Genomic DNA, 7,818 nt, shown 5'->3' with positions numbered 1-7,818 from the left:
TCACTCTGCCTTCCTGCATTAAAACGCAGTCCAAACCATTTAAAGATGCATCACTAAAAATAACAAATTATTTACCCGATTCTAGCTGAACTAGCACTGGAGCTTTGGTCAAAAGGGCTTTCAACTGATCAAAGCTTTTCTGGCACTTCTCTGACCACTCGAACTTAACATCTTTCTACAATAGCTTAGTCATCAAGGCTGCAACAATAGAGAAACCTTTCACGAACCGTCTATAATAACCATCAAGTCCCAGAAAGCTTCGGACTTCAAAAACATTCTTCAGAGGTTTCCAATCCAGCATAGCTAAAATTTTGCTCGAATCAACCCGAATACCTGATGCTGATACCACATGACCCAGAAAATTGACTTCACTTAACCAGAACTCATATTTACTGAATTTCGTATACAACTATTTACTCTCAAAGTCTACAACACGAGTCTCAAATGCTCGGCATGTTAAACTTCATCACAAGAGTAGATCAAAATATCATCTATAAACACAACCTCAAACCGGTCCAGATACGATGTGAAAATTCAATTAATCAAATCAATGAAAATGGCTGGTGCATTAGTGAGTCCGAAAGGCATAATCAAAAACTCATAATGTCCGTACCTTGTTCTGAAAGCAGTCTTTGGCACATCTGAATCTTTAACTCGCAACTAATAGTAGCCTGATCTCAAATCTATCTTCGAAAACACTGTAGCTCCTTTCAACTGGTCAAACAGATCGTCAATCCGTGGCAACAGATACTTATTCTTTATAGTCACCTTATTAAGTTGTTTGTAATCGATGCACATTCCCATAGTTCCATCTTTCTTTTTCACAAACAACATAGGTGCACCCCACGGAGAGAAACTTGGTCGCGTAAAACCTCTATCGATCAATTCTTGCAACTAAGCTTTTCAAATCTTTTAATTCTGTAGGTGCCATTCTGTATGGAGCTATGGATATCAAAGTCGTCCCAGGAATTAACTCAATACCAAACTCTACTTCCTGAATAGGTGTGACAACCCGAATTAGGGCCTAATCGGAATAGTGGTTTCATGACCACAAATTCGAGATAGAAATAATTGTTTTATAATTATTTTGGGGTTTATGATATGATTGCATGATTTTGTGAAAATTTCGTGATGAAATTCTATGCCTAAAGTGCTTAAATTGAAAATAGGGACTAAATCGAATAAGTTGCAAAATTTACATCCCGGAAGTTTTTAGTATGAAATTGTTTTGGAATATTAATTAGGAGGTCTTAAATAGCAATTTGACCAATTTTAAATTCATGGACAAAATTAGGACATGGGAGGAATTTTTGAAAGTTTAGTAAGGAGGGCATTTTGGTCATTTGGATATTAAATGAAATAAAATGGGAAAAATAACACAAAATTGATCATCATCCTCCTTAGTCGCTGCCAATTCTCCTCTCTCCATAGCTAGGGTTTCTTCAATTTTCAAGCTCCATAGTAAGTGATTCCAAGCCCGCTTTTAATGTTCTTTACGTTTTGGAATCCGGAAGCTCGATTAAGCTTATGCTAGTAATAATTTAACCTAGGGTTCACATTTGGAAAAATACCCATAGGTGAAATTTGTGTATTTTGATGTTTTATGATAGAATATGAGGTTTTAAATTATGTTAAATAACTTGTGCTACTCGGTTTTAAGTGAAAACGAGTAAAAGCAAGATAATCGGTAAAATACCTATTGTTCATAACTATATGATAGAGTGAGAATTTGATGTTGTTGTAGAAGAGAAAATGTTCAGCATATCATAAAACATAAGAATAAGGGCTGAAATTAAATTCCGAGCCTAGGGGCAAAATGTAATTTTGTAAAAGTTAGGGGCAAAATGTAATTTTTCCATAATGTGATTTTTGGATTGAAATAAATAGTATGAGTATTAAATGAGCTAAATGTGTTATTATAGATCAAGAAAGACGCGAATTGATCTCGAGCGGGGAAGGAAAAAGTTTTGGACTAAATTGCAAAATTTCCATATTTTGCACCAAGGTAAGTTTGTATGTAAATATTACAATAATTTCATGTACATTCTTATATTTCAGCCTATTATATAAACATACTAGCTGATGCTAAAATGTAAATCGACTATTGGAAGAATGGAAATAAATATAGAGAGAGAGATCCCGGTTGAACAATCGGAGAGATCGAATGAAATAGAGGGAGCGTAGCTAGGTCACATGTATGATGCTGAGTGCACATCATGTGTACAAGAAAGCTACGAGACACCCTGTACTAGCTAGGTCACATGTGTGATACGAGATGTATCCCATGTAGACAAGAGAGCTACGTGAAAGATAAATGTAGCTAGGTCGCATGCGTGATTCCAAGTGAAGGACACCATGTAGACAAGAGAGCTACGTGAAAGATAAATGTAGCTAGGTCGCATGTGTGATTCCAAGTGAAGGACACCATGTAGACAAGAGAGCTACGAGACAAATCGGTTAGGTCGCATGAGTGGTACTAAGTGTTCACCATGTGTACAAGAGAGCCGAACTAAACGAAGTATGATGGTGGAGCTGTCTTTGAAACCATTAAATATCGAGGATTGATCCGAATTGTTCAACGGGATGGTTTTGTGGTGATATTGTGGTTTGGACCTACACTTATGGTGAATGAAATGTGGTGAAAATGATTTGTGGTATATACATATATAAGATAAAATGAGGTTAGCATAAAGAATGTGTGAAAGAGTGAAACTAGCATTAAAACTGTTTTTAAATGGTATCAGTGACGTGATTTTGAAAAATCACCAAAAATAGGAGGAATATAATTAGAGGTTGAATGAGATGTAAAATTAAAGCCTAATGAGTCTACTTTCATATAAAAGAAACAGAGCAAGCAAAGGAATTCTATATTTTGAGATATTTATAATTGTATGTGACTTGCTCAGGATGAATACGTGATCCCCTGTTCCAACTTTGAAAATCATTAAAAATTGTACAAAGAAAATTAAGAAATATAGTTTACATGCCTAAATTCCTTATTGAGACTAGTTTTAAATGAAACAGACTTCAGGGTTTTTGAATTGTGTACTGAGAGATATTCAATTCGTAGTGAACAGAGGTCAGATCAGTCGAGCTGTGTAACAGGGAAACTTTAACTAATAAACTGTACTAATCGGCTGAACCAAAATTATAGAAAAAATTATCAAAAAGCTTTATGAGTCTAGATTTAGGAAATTTTACGGATTTGAATTTCGAGTTTTGTAACCCGAGTTATGATTTATTTAGTGAATATGACACAGTAGAGACAGCTAAATCAAAGTGGAATGAATAGTGAAGTTAAAGTAGATAAACTTGAATTGTTGTGTAAATATGTTAGATTCTTTAATTAGTATTTACATACTTACTTACTAAGCTATAAGCTTACTTTGTTTCTCTCTTTTGTCTTATAGTGTTCTTCGGCTTGCTCAGGAGTTAAGGATCGTGAAGATCTACCCGCACTATCATACTTTAGGGTATTTGAACTAAACGTTTTGAATTATGGCATGTATAGTAGGCTTAATTATTTTGTTACGTGTCATATTTGTCTAGGTTAAAATATTAGTTACAAGATTTCGACCGGATACTTTGTACAAGCCATTAAAGTGGGCTAATATTGTTCAAGACATATGTTATACGATGCACTATCAAATTGGATGACATATTTATATCTCGATTATGTTTAATGGTATGTGTTATGTTCGGTAATACCTTATATCTGTTCCTATGACGGTAACGGGTAAGGGTGTTACATTTAGTGGTATCGAGCTATGGTTTAGTCGGTTCTCGGACTAATAAAGTGTGTGTAAAGGTCTAGCTATACATGCCATAAAAATATTGTGATAGTGTGGTGACTCTGATTATTCTAAAGCGTGTTTTGTTTTAATATAGTAATGGATCCTGAAGGAACTGCGGTGATGATCTTTGCTAGTAATGTGCCGGCTCCCTTTGACAAGGGACCGCTACTGTGGAAAGTAGACTGAGACATTGAGACAAGGAGATGAGGCTCGGGATGCCTTTCTCCAAATGATGAACAATTGGTATATTGAATTTATTCGAGCAAATCCAAATGCTCAACCTCCTCCACCCCTCCTATACCTCGGGCGATTCTGTAGCTGCTCAAGGTATAGATTTGGTAAGAATGAACAAGCCTCCGGTTGACAAGATTCGAAAACAAGGGGTCAAGAGTTTAGAGCAAAGGTCGATGATGATCCCGAGAAAGCGGAATTCGGCTTGAAAATTCTACCCGTGTATTTGATGAGCTCTCATGTACACCCGAGGAATGCTTAAAGTGTCTTTGATCACTTTTGAGAGATTCGACTTACCACCGGTGGAAGACTTTAGTTGCAGTGGTGCCAAAAGAAAAAGTTACTTGGGATTTCTTCCAGAAGAATTTAGAAAGAAATACATAAGTCAGCGATTTATTGATCAAAACGGAAGGAGTTCCTTGAATTGAAGCAGGGAAAATGTCTCAGTAGCGAGTATGAACGCGAATTTGTAAGACTCAACAAGTATGCTCGAGAATGTGTGTCTACCGAGGCCATTATGTGTAGAAGATTTGAAGATGGACTGAATGAGGACATTAAAATGCTTGTAGGAATTTTGGAGTTGAAAGAATTTGTAGTATTGGTTGATCGAGCTCTTAAAGTCAAGAATTGAACAAAGAAAGAAGAAAAGTCGCTATTGAGGCCCGAGACGTCGAAAAAAAGACAGATAAGCAAGCCATTTCAATCTCAACCAAAGAGGTCCAAAGAGACAAACCCTCGAATGACAGTTTCAATTGGGGATTCACACAGATCGTGGTAGAGCATATTCGGGTCTAAAGCTCAAGCTACTTGATGGCAAGTGTGGGTAATGTGCGACCTAGAAAGCCCGAGTGTCGAAATGTGGCGAGCAACATTATGGTGAGTGTTGGGGGACCGAGCGAGCTTGTTTCAAAGTCTTGGTTCTCGTGAGCATTTTATTAGAGATTGTCCAAGAAAATTAAAGAAGAAAGATTTGAGTGCTAGATGAATACCATCGCTAGTAGAGGTAGACCACCGAGAAATCTGGAGGTGGGACTAGTAGTAAACTGTGATGAAAGATTTAACGGCAAGATCGAAGCTAGAGCACCTGCTATGACTTATGCTATACGTGCTTCGAGAAGATGCATCATCTCCGATGTCATTACTTGTACATTTTCTCTATGATACTATTGTTATTGCATTGATTGATCCGGGTCCACTCATTCCTATATTTGCATGAATTTAGTATCCAATAAAAGTTGCTGTTGAATTTATTGAGTTTACGATTAAAGTGTCGAACCCTTAGGCCATTATGTGCTAGTTGACAAGGTTTGCAAGAATTGCCCATTAATGATTCAAGGTCACCGTTTTTCGCCAATTTGATGTTGTTACCATTTGGTGAGTTTGACGTTATCTTGGGAATGGACCGGTTAACATTGTATGATGCTAAGGTAGATTGTAAACAAAAGACACTAGAGTTGAAATGTGAAAATGGGGAAATTCTGTGGGTTGAAACAGATGAATCAAATAAATTGCCTATGGTGATTTCGCACATGTCTGCACAGAAATACATGAGAAAAGGGTGTGAAGCTTATCGGCTTATGTAATGAATATTGAGTTGCCCCAACTGAAATTTGAATCGATCTTGATAGTCTGTGAGTTTCAGATGTATTTCGGAGGAATTGCTGGTTGCCTCCGAATAGAGAGATAGATTTTGCTATTGATTTGTTGCCGCATTTGCACCGATCTCGATTGCTCCATATAGAATGGCTCCGATGAATTAAAAGAATTGAAGGCTCGATTCAGGAGTTAATGAGACAAGGGATTTGTGAGACCGAGTTTCTCTCCCCGGGTGCTCTGTATTATTCAGAAAGAAGAAGGATGGTTCAATGAGACTTTGCATTGATTACCGTCGACTTAATAAGGTGACTATAAAGAACAAGTACCCATTGCCGAGGATTGATGATTTATTCGATCGGTTAAAGGGGCCACAGTGTTTTCAAAGATTGATTTGAGGTCCGGTTACTACCAAATGAGAGTTAAGGAGTCGATGTGCAAACGCCTTTAGGACAAGGTATGGACATTATGAGTTTCTTGTGATGCCTTTCGACTTAACAAATGCTCCAGCTATATTTATGGACTTAATGAATCGGATCTTCCGCTATTTGGATAAGTTTGTAGTAGTGTTTATAGATGACATTTTAATTTATTCTCGAGATGAGTCCGAGCATGCCGAACACTTGAGAACTATATTGCAAATCTTGAGAGAAAAGAAACTGTTGCCAAGTTTAGTAAAAGTGAGTTCGCTTCGTGAAGTCGATTTTGGGGCATATAGTCTCGGTGATGGTATTCGGTGGATCCAAGTAAGATTTCTGCGATCGTTGATTGAAACCGCCCAAGAATGTATCCGAGATTAGAAGCTTTTAGGCTTAGCGGGTATTATAGACGTTTTGTTGAAGGATTTTCGATGATTGCCTCTCCTATGACTAAGTTGTTGCAAAAGAATGTTAAGTTTGAATGGACTGATAAATGTCAACAAAGTTTTGAAAAGTTGAAAGCACGATTGATGAAGCACCAATTTTAGTACACTGAGTCGGAAAGGAGTTCGTAATTTATAGTGATGCATCATTGATGTGCCTTGGATGTGTGTTGATGCAAGAGGGTAAAGTGGTAGCTTATGCTTGAGACGCTTAAAAGCGCATGAGAAGAACTATCCTACACATGATTTGGGCGGCATTGTTGTTTTGCCTTGAAGATTTGGCGACATTATTTGTACGGTGAAAAATGCCGAATTTTTACCGATCACAAAAGTTTGAAGTACTTGATGAATCAAAGGATCTGAATCTGCGACAAATGGGCTTGAATTATTAAAGGATTATGATCTAGTGATTGATTATCATCCGGAAAAGCAAATGTAGTTCTTGACGCCTTGAGCGAAAATTTCTTTTTACTTTGAGAGCCATGAACACGGGGTTAGCATTGTCGATGATGGGTCAATCTTAGCGAAATGAGAGCTAAACCGTTATTTCTCCGATTGATTTGTGATGCTCAAAAGAATGATAGTGAGTTGCGATCAAGAGAACTCAATGCGAATCAAGTTACGACTCGATTTTTGAGTTGGACCGATGATTGTTTGATGTTTCGAGACAGGATATGTGTGCGAAAAGCGGTAAATTGATTCGAAAATATTACATGAGGCGCACAATGGCTGTTTATCGTTCATCTGGTAGCACAAAATGTATAATGATTTAAAGAAGTCAGTATTGGTGGCGGTATGAAAAGGGACATTTTGAATTTGTAACCAAGTGTTTGATCTGTCAACAAGTAAAAGTGAACATCAAGTGCCTTCAGGATTACTTCAACCGGTAATGGTGCCCGAGTGGAAATGGGACAAGATTACCATGGATTTTGTAACCGGTTTGCCTTTAACTCCTAAAAAGAAGGATCTTTTTTTGGGTAGTGGTTGATAGATTAACAAAGTCAACCCACTTTATACCAAGACGTACCGATTACTCACTTGATAAATTAGCGAATTATATGTTGCTGAAATTGTGAAGTTGCACGAGTACCTATGTCTATAATATCGATAGAGATCCAAGATTTACCTCGAGATTTTGGAAAAAGTTACAAGAAGCTTTGGGTACAAAATTGAACTTTAGTACCGCATTTCATCCACAAACAGATGGTCAAACGAAAAGAGTAATCCGGTACTCAAGATATGCTTAGATCTTGTGTTTTAGAATTTGGAGGTAGTTGGGAGAAATATCTATCTTTGATTGAGTTTGCCTACAATAACAGTTATCAATCAAGTATACAA

The sequence above is a fragment of the Gossypium arboreum genome, chromosome 2, assembly GCF_025698485.1.
Source record: "Gossypium arboreum isolate Shixiya-1 chromosome 2, ASM2569848v2, whole genome shotgun sequence".
Taxonomy (NCBI): Eukaryota; Viridiplantae; Streptophyta; class Magnoliopsida; order Malvales; family Malvaceae; genus Gossypium; species Gossypium arboreum.
Note: the sequence above shows the minus strand (reverse complement) of the source record.